We start from the raw sequence: 13,265 nt of genomic DNA, 5'->3' as shown, positions 1-13,265 counted from the left end.
CACTAAGTCTTAGGCTTTCCTCCTACCATTTGGGAAACAAATAAATAAATGCACACATATTTAATATATTATTTATATCTATATTGCAAAATATGTTTTAACTTGTTTCTTAAGAGGTTCCAGTGTGTGACCCTTTCTCTCCTTTCTTTCTTGTCCTCTCTCTCAGTGGAAGGAGTTAAATTTAGGTGGCAAAGCTCTCTAGAGGCAGATCAAGGAAGTGATTTCTGACAGCCTGGCTCTGGCAGCCTAGAGTGAGCACAGGAGCATGAGAGTGGGAGTCTTGCTTCTGTTGCTTGTGGTAATAACTATGTCTTCACTTACATAAGAGACTCTGGCTTGCATTCCATGAATCCCTGGCTAAAGAATTGTTCCTTGGGTGGTAGTTATGTTGAATACAACGTCACTTTTGGAGAGAAAAGAAGACATGATCTCTCTGTCTATAATATTTTCCCATCTTCTATTTCTCCAATCTCTCTCCAGGTCCTAACAAAATGAGAAGAAAGAAAAACCATAGAATAACTATTACCTTTATCTTCAAGGCATTAGATCTCATAACAAACAGGAAGTGGTATTGTCTCCATTCTCAGGATGAGAGACACTAAGAGGCAGAGAGGTTAACTTGTCAGGGTCACATGACTAGTGGATGCTATGTCTGTTTGACCTATGTCTGTTTCTTTCTCATGCCTCTCCACCACAAACACATCCTGCCTCTCATGGGTCCCATGAATGAAATGGCTTCAGAGACCATGTCATCGTTCTTGGTTGGTACTGGCCCCCAGGGAAGTAAATAAACAAATGCATAAACAATGGACACAACTTTAGGGGCTGAGTTAAGATGAGGCTTCTTAGGCATCACTCGGAAAGTCCAGGGTAGGGGTTTACAAAGAAATGTGGGCACTTACCATCTCTTCAGGACTCTTCAACAGATGAGCCTGGGATCCTACTTCAAGAAGGAAAATCTGGGTTTTGCTGCCATGATTCTGAGTTCATTCTCTCTAGGATACAATTTGTATTAGTTTGGCCTTGAGAAATAATGAGCATGTGTGCCTGTGTGCATGTGTATGTGTATGTGCATAGGTAGTGTGTAGAGGAGTGGGAAAAGAAGGAAAGACAGGGAGAGGCACGTTAGGAAGGGAAAAGGATATGTTGCTGGGGTCTGAGGAGCTTGCTTTATTTCAGCCTGAGGTTGTGCCCAAGGGCAGCCTGGGTATGCAAAGATTCTAAGAGTCTCCAAGGCACTGCCCTATGCCAGTCATTTCTGGGCCATCAGCTGCAGTTCAGCTTTAGCCAGCTGCTCATAGTATTTCTTTGGACCACTGGGGAGATGAAATACAGAGCCATGCAAAGCCATTGCCATTCTAGCAAGAAGGAAAAAATATTAAATACCAAAATGAGAACTCCAGCACACATGCCCTTCTGAGGAGAAACCAGAGTTGTTCTCCACTGTCAAGCCCAGCGGCCTCCATTTTTCTCCACGTCACTATGCAGCTACCATGCACCTGCTCCCAGGGCTCACTTCTTTGATTCTCCATGAAAAAACCAGAGTGATTTTTTCACAGGTGTGAAGTTTTTAATTATTCTTTATCAATAAAATCTTGGGAGTCAGATATTGGGGTAAGAACCTGAATGATCAGAGAAGCAGAGAGGTGACCCGGTGACTTCTCTCTTTCTCTCCTTCCTTGATCCAAAAGGCCCGAGAAGCTCTCTACGTCCCACCCTACTACTTCCTGTGTTTCACTATATGTCCTCCACCCTCCAAAACCTCTATGGCTAATTTTGGTCAGCTAGTGGCTAGCTCTGCCCTCTGGTTCAAAGCAGACTTTTTCAACAGTCTCAGGAGTATCAGAGTGCTATCAAAATATCCCACAACACAGGTGGGAGAGATCAGATGCATGTGTGCTAAGTTCTCCACCTAAAACCTAAGTCAGAGAGTTTGTTGTTTACCCATATTAGCACATTCTTGGGGTTGAGGATGATGCCTGACACACACCAGATGTTGAATGATAGATCATCACATGCATTAACTAATCACTGGCTTCTCTGTCACACTTCAAACAAAATCCAAGTTTCATAATATGGCAGTCAAGGTCTTTTTTCCTCTTCACCTTCATCTTCATCTCCATTTCCCTTCCTCCTTATGTTTTCTCCTTCAACTCTGACTCTGGTAGCCTTCTTACTGTGGACTTGACTGGTATTGTTATGTGGACGTTCCTAATTTTTGCCGTGACCTACAAGCCACAAGTCACCTTCTTCCAACTTAGGTCTCAGCTAATTATAATTGGCACCTCCTCCTTGTCCCTGCTGGGGATCAAACCTGGGGCCTTGTCAATGCTAGACTAGTGCCCTACCCTTGAGCTACAGGCCAACTTCACTTTCTCTTCATAAACACCTTTGTCCTGTTTTTCTTCATAGCACTCTTTCCCTTTGGCTTTGAGCACATTTTGTGTTTATTTCTGTTTCATCTGTTGTTTTATTCGCCCACTGGACAGTAGTAGCTTCCATGGGGACAAGAATGTATGCATTTAACTCTCTTCTTTATATGCAGAGCCTAGGAGAAGGCTGAGTGCAGAAGGAGTCTGAATAAATATATGTTGAGTGGACAGACACATTTTACCTGCAGGACATCTAGCTAAATAATTTAAGTCACTGATGGCAGTGCTGAGGATTCTGCATTCATGAAAATGAAGCCAAACCCCAGCTAACCCAGATTTGCAAAAAGGAAAAGGCCAGGCCTGTCATTGTGTGAGGATGTCAGAAATGATGGAGCTGGTGCACACTCAACAACTGACCTGTCTTGCTGGTAATTAGTAGCCTGAGGCTAAGCTAGTAGCTAGTGTGGGTGGGAGGCAATACTTAACCACCCAATTAAAAGACAGTTCAAGATTAAATTTAGAAGCTGTCTGTGGCACAGCCACAGACACCACACTGAAGGGGACAATTGGTTGTGCAGCTCCTACTCTTAGGGCCCTTCTTGTATGTCAGCAAGATAATTAAAGGGACTGTGACTCTGCACATTTGCAAACCATGTCCAATGGTCTTCTCATCTGGAGTGGGTGAGAGTACAGTGAGTGAAGGTCTGGGCCACAGCCTAGGTGGTTTCAGGTCACAAAGAATTTAGACTTCTGTCTGAAAGGGAGGAAAGTATTATGTTGATGACAAAAGTCAGTTGCATGGGTGTACTTGAGCATCTGCAGCTCTGGGATGCACTCATCCATTAAATGACTTCATGGTGGGACACCTTACACAGCCTTGGTGCAGGGGTTAGGGCTTGGACCTGCCTCAACTGAATGTACCAGGCTCTGCTTACTCCCTATGGGGATGAGGGTGGGTTGTGGGTGAAGGCTAGGAAGTAGGAGGAGGGAGGAGAGGGGGAATCTGTGGTTGGTATGTAAAATGAATAGAAGATTTCTTAATAATAATAAAAAAAGGAAAAAACGACTTCATGACCTTAGGAAAAGATCTTCACTCTTCTTGTGAACTGTGTTTCCAATGAATTTAGGCTGCTTTGGTTGGACAATTGTAAAAGGTGTGACTTTTGTTTTTGTTTTGTTACTGTGGTGGTTGTTAAGAGGTCTTTATTAAGTCACACAACTCCACAGGGCAGATGGCTGGCTGAATATAACAATCTATGAGTACTAGATTGCACTTTCCTGTTACCTGAACACATCATGTCTATTCTCACACCAGGTTTTCCCTGGTGACAACATGTTTGTGGAAACTAAATCTTGGCAGCCAATCTGTTTTCCACAAATTCATGGGACCAACTGGTCACCATGGCTGGGGTACAAGATCAGGTGGGAAGTCTTCTTCCTGTACCTAGGATATGGCTAGTTGTTTGGCTTTTGGTGCATGGATTTTCATACTCAGGAGGTCAGCTGACTGTCTGGTATACCTGAAACTCCTTAGCCCAGGTCCAGTTGGGGAGGGGCCGGCATTCAATTCCAGATGGGGACCACTGCATGTTTTAGTGGCCTCTTTTTCTTTAATTGTTGGTGTGTGTGTGTGTGTGTGTGTGTGTGTGTGTGTGTGTGTGTGTGTATGTATGTATGTGTGTTTTCTCTCTCTGTCTCTCTGTCTCTGTCTCTCTCACATACACACACACACACACACACACACACACACACACACATTCCTAAATGCCTAAATACAACCTAATCAGTCCATATGTTATTTATATGTATATTTTCAGGGCTGATCATTTGGTATTGACTAAGCAATTGGTGTACTCTTCCCTGGAGAAGACTATCTCTCTGGCCCTACTCCACAATGTCTTGAGTTCCAGAAGCAGCTGTCCTTGGTGATTTTCTTCCAGGTCATATATGCGGAATGAAAACCCATTGCAGAGTATTTGTGGTGCTTCAGAGCCCTGGGCTTGGAGGTGGGTAGAACTGGATTCGAATCATGACTCTCTCAGTTAGTTGCCACTGGGCTCCAGACAAACTATTCTCTCAACTCTGTTTCCCTACCTAGTAAAAGAAAACATTCCCAGTACCTATTTACCCATGCTGTGGTGGTGAAGTGATGCCATTGGGAAAGGTGCATTATGTATGTAGCAGATTCATAACATTTGAGAGCCTCCTTTTGGGCTGACAGGATCCCACACAATATCTTTTTGCTTTTGTCTCCTGAATACTGTTGTTAGAGACATATGCCACAGTGCCTGTCTTGGCATTTGAAAATTTTCATAACCATGAGCAAATCCTTCTCTCCTAGCCAAGAAAAGCTATATCAATGTGGAATAGTAGCAAGACCCTTGAATATGCTGTCCTTTTACATATCTGTCTTTTACATCAATTACAGTTTTCCTCCTCCTCCTCCTCCTCCTCCTCCTCCTCCTCCTCCTCCTCCTCCTCCTCCTCCTCCTCCAATTCTTTTCTGTTAGTGTATCAGGACTACATTTTTACTGTCATCCTGACTGTGCTATGAACTCTATGAAGGAGTAGGATCAAGGATCATATCTGTTTCTAGCTACTGATAGGTTCAGTGTCTTGCCCTAATGAGTGAATTCATGATTAACTTGAAGCAGGAGAATTCCCTATAGTCATGGACCACATTGATTGCTTGTGTCCTGGTTATTTTCAAGTACCCCAATACAAAGGGATAGCTATCCCCTTGTCCTGGAATAGGTAATTGCAATGTATTCTACTTCTTTGTTTTAGAAGTTGTATTAGTGATTTAGTTTATTCTAGAGATGTTTGTGAAAATTCACATAGTTGTAGGGTATATTGATCTCCTGTTTTCATGCATCTTCTGTACATGATAATTGGTCAGCAGAGGAGAGGTACAGGAACCGTGCCATTCCTTTCTCCTTTCCTGTGTTACCTCACATAATATGTTTCACAATAAAGTAGAGGGACCCCACAGTTATAACACCCATTTGTAGCACTGAAGCCGCAATGTATTAAGCTACAATCCTTAATAAGCAATGTATCTTTTCTCAAGAATTCTTGGAACTGTTTTTTCTTTGTCTTGATCTGCAAGTAATGCATTTTCCCATGAATTTAATGTCTGATATGATTAGTGGTATATCACCTAGCATGACTCAGTGTAGTTAAGAGCATTTACATCATTGTCTAAACAGGTCATGCAGTAATTGTGGAAAGAGCTAAAGACACTTATAAGTCGCTCAGATGGACATCAGATTTCTTTCCTAGAGGTCTAAATGCATTGTTTATTTTAGAGATGCTTGGCTGGCAGGATGTGTCGACTGAATCTCATTTTCTTCTTCCTTCCACAAAAAGAGATGAGTCCTGTATCTCCTGACTCATGCTAAGTTCTCAAATTGTGCTTTATATAACAGAATACATGGTTTCTGTAGTAAAAAAAAAAATCTCTGCAAGGGAACATTATATGATTGTTGATACTTATCAAGATAGCAGTAAATGTTGTTTCTGCCTCACTTTTTCATTTCTTGCATTTCTTACATTCCTACTCTGATCCAATGACAATGTAGACAGTGGACAGGGGAAGACAATAAGTCAATACTGACCACTCAGATTCTCTCTACTAGGGTTTGGAATCTTGGAACAACCCTTAGACAGTGCTCCTCAACTCCTAGTTATCTGGCTTTTCAATCAAGTCTATCAGTTATCTCAGCTTTTCAAAAACAAATTTTACCTTCTCCCCAAAGTAATCAATAATTCTTACTTATTGCATGAAAAGATCTCTAATTGATGCAGGTGGTGCTCAAACTTGAACTCTAATGTAAATTACTGCTAATCATTCCTTCTTTCCCCATAAGCACCTGCTTATCTTTATTAATACATTTTAATTGGCACATAGGAATTATACATGCTTATGGTATATTACAGCATGGTATTTCAATACAGTTAAACAATGAGTGATGATCAGAGTTGAATGATTGATAGAACTGTTCCCTCAGACATTATTATTTCTTTGTGAGGGAGCATTGAAAAGCCTAAAAGCTATTTTGAAATATTCAATTTCATTTTTCCATCATATATATGAAATTGAATATATATGTATATGTATTTTTTTTCAAGACAGGGTTTCCCTGTGTAGACTCAGCTCTCCTGGAACTCACTCTGTAGACCAGGCTGGCCTAGCACTCCCAGAGATCCTCCTGCCTGTTCCTCCTTAGGGCTGGGATTAAAGGTATGTGCCACCACCACCTGGCTTTCCATTATGTTTATCCCATGGTGCTCCAGAACATTACTGAATATTTCCCATACAGTAGGACAGGTGCTGCCATCACTTGTCCTCTCCCCACCTCTTCCTCCACACTCTTCTCAGGCTCTGGGACTCGCTTTTGTATTGGTGCCTCTTCTAGGTCGACTTTGGCATCCATGTATAAATGAGAACATGTACTCACCTTTCTGTGTCTGATTTATTTAACTTAAAACAGTATCCTCCACTTTCATCCATGTTGCTGCAAATGATGAAACTTCACTCTGTTATGATGGAATAATTATGTATAGGGACATGTAGCATGAATCTTAAAAGTTCTTATTAATAAAATCAAACTCAGAGCCAGGTATTGGGGTGAATGCTGGAAGATCAGAGAGACAGAACAAGCCACAGCTTCCTTACCTTGCCAGTTCCTCAGCTGATCCTGTTTCCTCAGACTGAAAGCCTCTGAATCCTCAACCAGAATGGCTCCCAGCTGAACTGCTGCTAGAAGCCTAAAAGCTTAACCAGCCAAATGCTTTTAGTTTCTGGTCTTCATGCCTTATATATCTTTCTGGTTTCTGCCATCACTCCCTGGGATTAAAGGCGTGAGTCACCATGCTTGGCTGTATCCTTGAACAGATGGATTTCTGCCTCTGAAATGCTAGGATTAAAGGTGTGTGCTACCACTGCCTATCCTCTATGTTTAATATTGTGGCTGTTCTGTCTCTGACCCCAGGTAAGTTTATTTGGGTGCACAATATTTTGGGGAATACAATACCACCACAAGGACATTAAAAATCCATTCATCCATCAACGGGCACTAGGCGTATGTATTTTGTGTCTTGGCTATTGTGAACATCTCTACAATAAGCATGTGAGTGCAGGAGTCTCTTTGACATGGACATTTCATTTCCATTGGATGTGTGGTATTGTTATATTACTTAGTAGTTTGTTTTGAGCTCTTTGAATTGTATCTCATAGTTGCTGTGTGATATTGCATTCCCATTTCTGTTGCAAAGAGAAATACCAGCGACCTGTGAGACTTCCTTCTCCCAGATATATATGTTGAACCACATGAATATTTAAAAATAAAGGTTCTGGTGGTGAGATAAGCCATTTCAGCTTAGAGTAGTTATCTAGAGGCTTTGTCTTAGGTTGGAATATTCAGCCTACTTTATCTGAACTGGTTCTGGGAGATCAAAGACTTGTCTTAACTGCTGGTTGGTGTATCTTGTTTTCTGATTTCTGTGTTCTGAGACCATCAGTGGTGACAGAGTTGCTGGGACTATGTCTATTGACTCTTTGACAATTAAAAATCAGGCAAAACAAGTAGCTCTTTCTTTTTCCCTGAGATAATGAGAAGTCATGTCAGCTGGCAGACAGAATAGTCCATGAAACCTCTTGAAATTCTTCCATTCATGGGTGTTGGGCACAGCTTTGGGTAGCAAAAACTCAGGTGTGAAAACAGAAGTAAACACAGTGCTTAAGCCACCAGAAGAAGAAATAATGTGTTTCCTAAACATACTCCATAAGCTAGCTGAAGATAGAGATGGAGTTTTAGCCAGCTGACTTGTTGGCAGTAGTTCCCTAGCCTTCTACCCCATTCATCCCTAAACATATCCAAAGATCTTTGTGTCTCTTTGAGCTAGGCTTTGAGTTCAGCAACTTTTAAGGGGATTAATGGGGAAGATCACGAGATAAGGCAGATTTCTGGCTGTACTGATGCCAGTCTGTCATATTTTTGTAGGTGCCAAATTGAGTTTGTTTATTTCCTCAATTTACTATTGATGCAATTAACAACAGGCAATTTGGGGACCTGGAGAGCCACAGATGCCAGCAGAAGCAGTCACATCCTTCATAGTTTATACTTGAATCACTGAATAGGGGGACTAATGAGGAAAATTCATTTTCTGTCACCACCACCACCACCACCACCATCACCCACCACCACCACCATCACCCACCACCACCACCACCACCATCACCCACCACCACCACCACCACCACCACAACCCACCATCACCCACCACCACCCACCACCACCACCACCACCACCACCACCACCACCACCACAACCCACCACCACCACCACAACCCACCATCACCCACCACCACCCACCACCACCACCACCACCACCACCACCACCACCACCACAACCCACCATCACCCACCACTACTACCACCACCACCCACCACCACCACTACCACCATCACCCACCACCACCACCACTACCACCCACCACCACCACCACCCACCACTACCACCACCCACCACCACCACCACAAACCACCACCACCACCATCACCCACCACCACTACCACCACCCACTACCACCACCACCACCACCACCACCCACCACCACCACCACCATGACAATGTCATCATTGTTATTGTATTGCCATTAGTCAAAGAATGAGAGAAATTTCACATGGGAAAAAATAGTTTGAAATATGATTATTCCCTGGAGTATCCCTTTTCTTTATCTTTATTTAAGAAATAGGTTTGAAAATCTAAGCTCACCTCTGAATAAAAACAAGTTTATATATATATACACACATATTCTTTGAAATGTCTATGCCTTATAAGTTTTATATATAGCAATATTTTATTTATCCTTTGAAATTTTCATACATTTACACAATGTATTTTAGTTAATAACCATCTACTACTACCCTCTGCCTTCTTCTAACTTCCTCTAGTGCTCCCCCTCTGTAGTGGGTAGCCATCCCAGCATTCACCTGGAAGTTCCAACCCCCAATGAGGCTTCAGTAATGGTCACGCCCACAAGGTGGAGCGGAGGAGGAAGCAGAAGACCCAAGATTGGGAGGAGGGCTCTCTCTTGGTTCTGGGATGCTGGACGCAGGAGGTAGACTGAGCAGAGTTCTCCAGAGAACACTGCCAGACTGTGCCATACCTTTGCCAGACCCTACAACCTACCCCTTCATTTATAAGTTAACCCACAAAATAAACCTCCTTTTTAACTATGTGGAGTGGCCTTAATAATTTCACCAATAACCCTCCCTCTCTCTCCCACTTCATGACATATTTAGGGGTTATTAATAACCCCCAAATCTATTTAATGCTGCCCTTATACACATGGGTGTGAGGCTCTCCACAGGGATGTGGGAAACCTATTGGTAACCACATTCCCAAATGAGACTAACTCTTTCTGCCACAGTAGTCATCAATTTCCAATAGCTTCTCCACCAAAGGTGAGGTCTGCAGGCCCCTCCTCCATCCATGTTGTCATTTTGACTGGTTGTCATGTGCAGGTAGCTGTAGCTGCTGTGAATTGGTGTGTGCAACCATGTCATGGCCCTAAGTCAGAACTTGTCAGCTCTCTTCCTCACCCCACCGATCTTCTATTCTTTCGACTCCTCCTTCTAGGCTGTTCCTTGAGCCTTTGAGAGTGGGTTGAGTTGCTACTGATGATTCATCCACTACTGTGCACTCAGTTTCACGTAGTTGGCCCTTTAATGTGTTATAAGTCTCTATGTTAACCATGACCCACTGCAAAAAGAAGCTGCTTTGACCAAAGTTGAGAGCAACACAGAGCTATGGGTATAAACAGAAATACTTAGAAGGCAGTGCGAAAGCATGGCTAGTCAGTAAAGCAAAAGTAAGTTACTTGCATCTCAAAAATTGTACAAGGAAGTACCAAGTGTTTTGGCATGGCTGGATTTCAAGCCTTCTCTTACATTTTTTGTAAATAATTTTCCAATAAATAAGCCAGAACATCTCTAGTAACAAAATACATGAATTGGAAGGGGCTAGAGGGTATAATATACTCATATCAATGAGGTCTTTTTCATTCCAAATGTCATATCTTTATGAATAGTTCTTGAATACTTGCTTAAGTTGTTATTGTTTATAGACAGGCCTTTAGAACCTCCTTTTGGGAGTAACCTTGCTAGAATAGTAAGTCTTAATTCTTTAGGAACCTGGTTCTAATTGTTCTGGCCCTGGTGTCTTGCCCCCTGGATAGGCAATTCTTCCTTTCTAGCATTGATTCTGTTTTTCTTTTCAAAACTGGAGACTTGATCTCTGGAAATTCCTTTTAACTTGAGAAGGTTTTGATTCTACAAATTGCTTTTGAAGTCATCTTATAGCCACAAAGCAATGTGATCACAGCTTTGGACCAGTGCAATGGTTAATTTGGAGTGATGGTTCACAGGCTTTAATGTGCTTAACTTCCTGAAGCTTTTTGTGCAAAAAGGATTTTGTCTTTGTCCCTGGAGATTTTATCTGGAAGGGCTTTAGCTAAAATGTTCATTTATTAATACCTTTTAGGAATCTTGTGTGTGTGTGTGTGTGTGTGTGTGTGTGTGTGTGCGCGCGCACTCAAGTGTGTGCATATAATGTGCTCTTCAAATGAAGGATGGCATGGTAAACATATGAGAGCCTTAATAAAGTAAAGGATAATTTCAAAGAACTCTTCATATTTTAAAATTTTTTCTCGAGTAGACTCAACCATTTGATCCATAGGAAAAGATACACAACTGCATTAATCAGATATGACTTAGTAAGTGTGGAACCAGAGGAGGTGGAACACTTTTTGGCACAATAAAGAGGAAAATGACGATCAGGAAGATCCCTGTCCTCTGAAAAGGACCAGATTAGAAGTCAGAAGACTTCACATTTGTTCCTATATGCTGTTTCTTTATTGTGGCCTTGAATAGGTCAAACAATCTCTTTGAGCACTGCTGTTACTGCCTGGGGAAGGCTCTCTGATGCATCCAGGCAACTCTCAGGAGCTATATCTTGGTTTTCCTTTGTGGCTTTCAGTGTGGCTCTCTCTTTGGGAATGCCATAGTTAATGAAGCTGCTCTGACCACAGTCTGCGTCCTCTCGGGCATCCCGAAAACACATCTCTTCAGTGTGCTGTGTCAAGGCCCAGCTTGTTTCCCACAGCATTTGACAGTTTTGAAGTGCCTACTCAGTTGAAGCTTGGCATGAGGCCAACAGAGGCTTTTGCTGGGACTTGTTACTACTCAAGTCCTTCTGCACAATTCTGCTTCCACAGATTCTCTCTTTCACAGGTGTGAATGAGAATGGTATTCTTTCTTTATAGAGACCTTGCTTGCAAATGTGTCTAAAGAAACCCAATCAGGGCAGCAATACTGTTTGGATGTCTGATTTGAAATGTTGGGATGAGAAGTGTTTCATAGTTCAGATTTTTAAAAAAATTGAAATATTTGCACATATATAATATATGTTATGGCTAAGGCTAAGATCTGAATATGGAATTCATGTGTCAACTTCTACACATAACCTAATGGTATGTCATATAATAATTTTTAGTGCACCTACATTTGACTGACCTGTCACTGGACCCGAAGTGTGGACTTTTCCATTCCCTGAATGATTCCAGGGTTTAAAAGAGGCACATGTTGGAATTTCAAATTAGCAGCTACCATTTATTTTGTATTTGCTACAGTTCAAGTGAAACAGTGAGCCCTGAACAAACATGGAGCTGTCTTGGTGGATAGGAATCCTCATCTGAGAATAGTGTTGGTGTGCACAGAAGAGAAAACAGATCGCTTGAATGCACCCTGATGCTGCACAATAGTACTAGTGATATTTATAAATGTGGCCTGAGCTGACGTTTCTGAGGCTCTCCAGATGAGAGCCTGCTAACCTGCTCTCAGTGGGAGAGCGGTGGCTTTCCTCTGTCCTCTACCATATGTCCCATTCAGACAGTTCAAAGGGAACCCTGGAGGCTTCTGCTCTCCTGGCCTATGCTGTGTAGAGTGTGATGTCATTGTCTGCTCCTTTACAAATGCACCCTGCATGGAATTTTGGCAGTCCCTTTTCAAAATCCTGGAAATGCCTTTGCATAGGAACAAAGCCTGCTGTGTTCTGTGCATCACTGTATCCTTGTCCTTTAATGTTCCACGCCATAACTCACTCAAGACATGCTTCCCAGCATCTACCGTGTGTGAGGGTATGGGCCTAGCATTAAGGGATAGTTGCAGGGATGGCAGAGGTACTGTCTCTGCTTGTAAGAGACTGTGTGCCTAGACATGTGTCCTAGAATGGTCTAGTTTTTCTGTTACTGATAGAACATTGACCAAAACCAACTTGGGAAGGAAATGGTTTATTTCAGCTTATAGGTTATAGTGCATCCTCAAGGGAAGCCAGGCAGGGAGCTCAAGGCAGGAACCTTGGGACAGAAACTAAAGTAGAGACCACAGAGTAATGCTACTTACTGGTTTGCTTTGTTACCTTTCTTATGTAACTCAGGCCCACGTGGTGTCACCTACAGTTGGCTGGGCCCTCCAACATCAATCAGCAGTTAACAAAATGCCCATAGTCCTGCCTTCAGGCTAATCTGATGGGAGCAATTCCTCAGTTGAAGTTCTCTCTTGCTTGATATGTCAAGTTGACAACTGAGATTAGCTACCACACAGAGCTTGGCCATGTGAATTCCAGATTCTGCATTGCTGGGTCATGGTTTAGATTCCAGTGCTTTTCTTGAATACCTCAATTTTCACATCCTCGTTCCATCAGTGTATACAGTGGTGACAAGAGGTCTTGTCATTTGGGTGGCCTAAGCCTGAATGCCATTATATTTTGAGGGACTTACCTAATCCTATGGTGACAATAAACTTAAAAGATAGACATAACATTATA

The sequence above is a fragment of the Onychomys torridus genome, chromosome 8 (genome assembly GCF_903995425.1).
Source record: "Onychomys torridus chromosome 8, mOncTor1.1, whole genome shotgun sequence".
NCBI classification, from domain to species: Eukaryota; Metazoa; Chordata; class Mammalia; order Rodentia; family Cricetidae; genus Onychomys; species Onychomys torridus.
The sequence above is the reverse complement of the archived record's forward strand: the minus strand, read 5'-3'. Positions refer to the sequence as shown.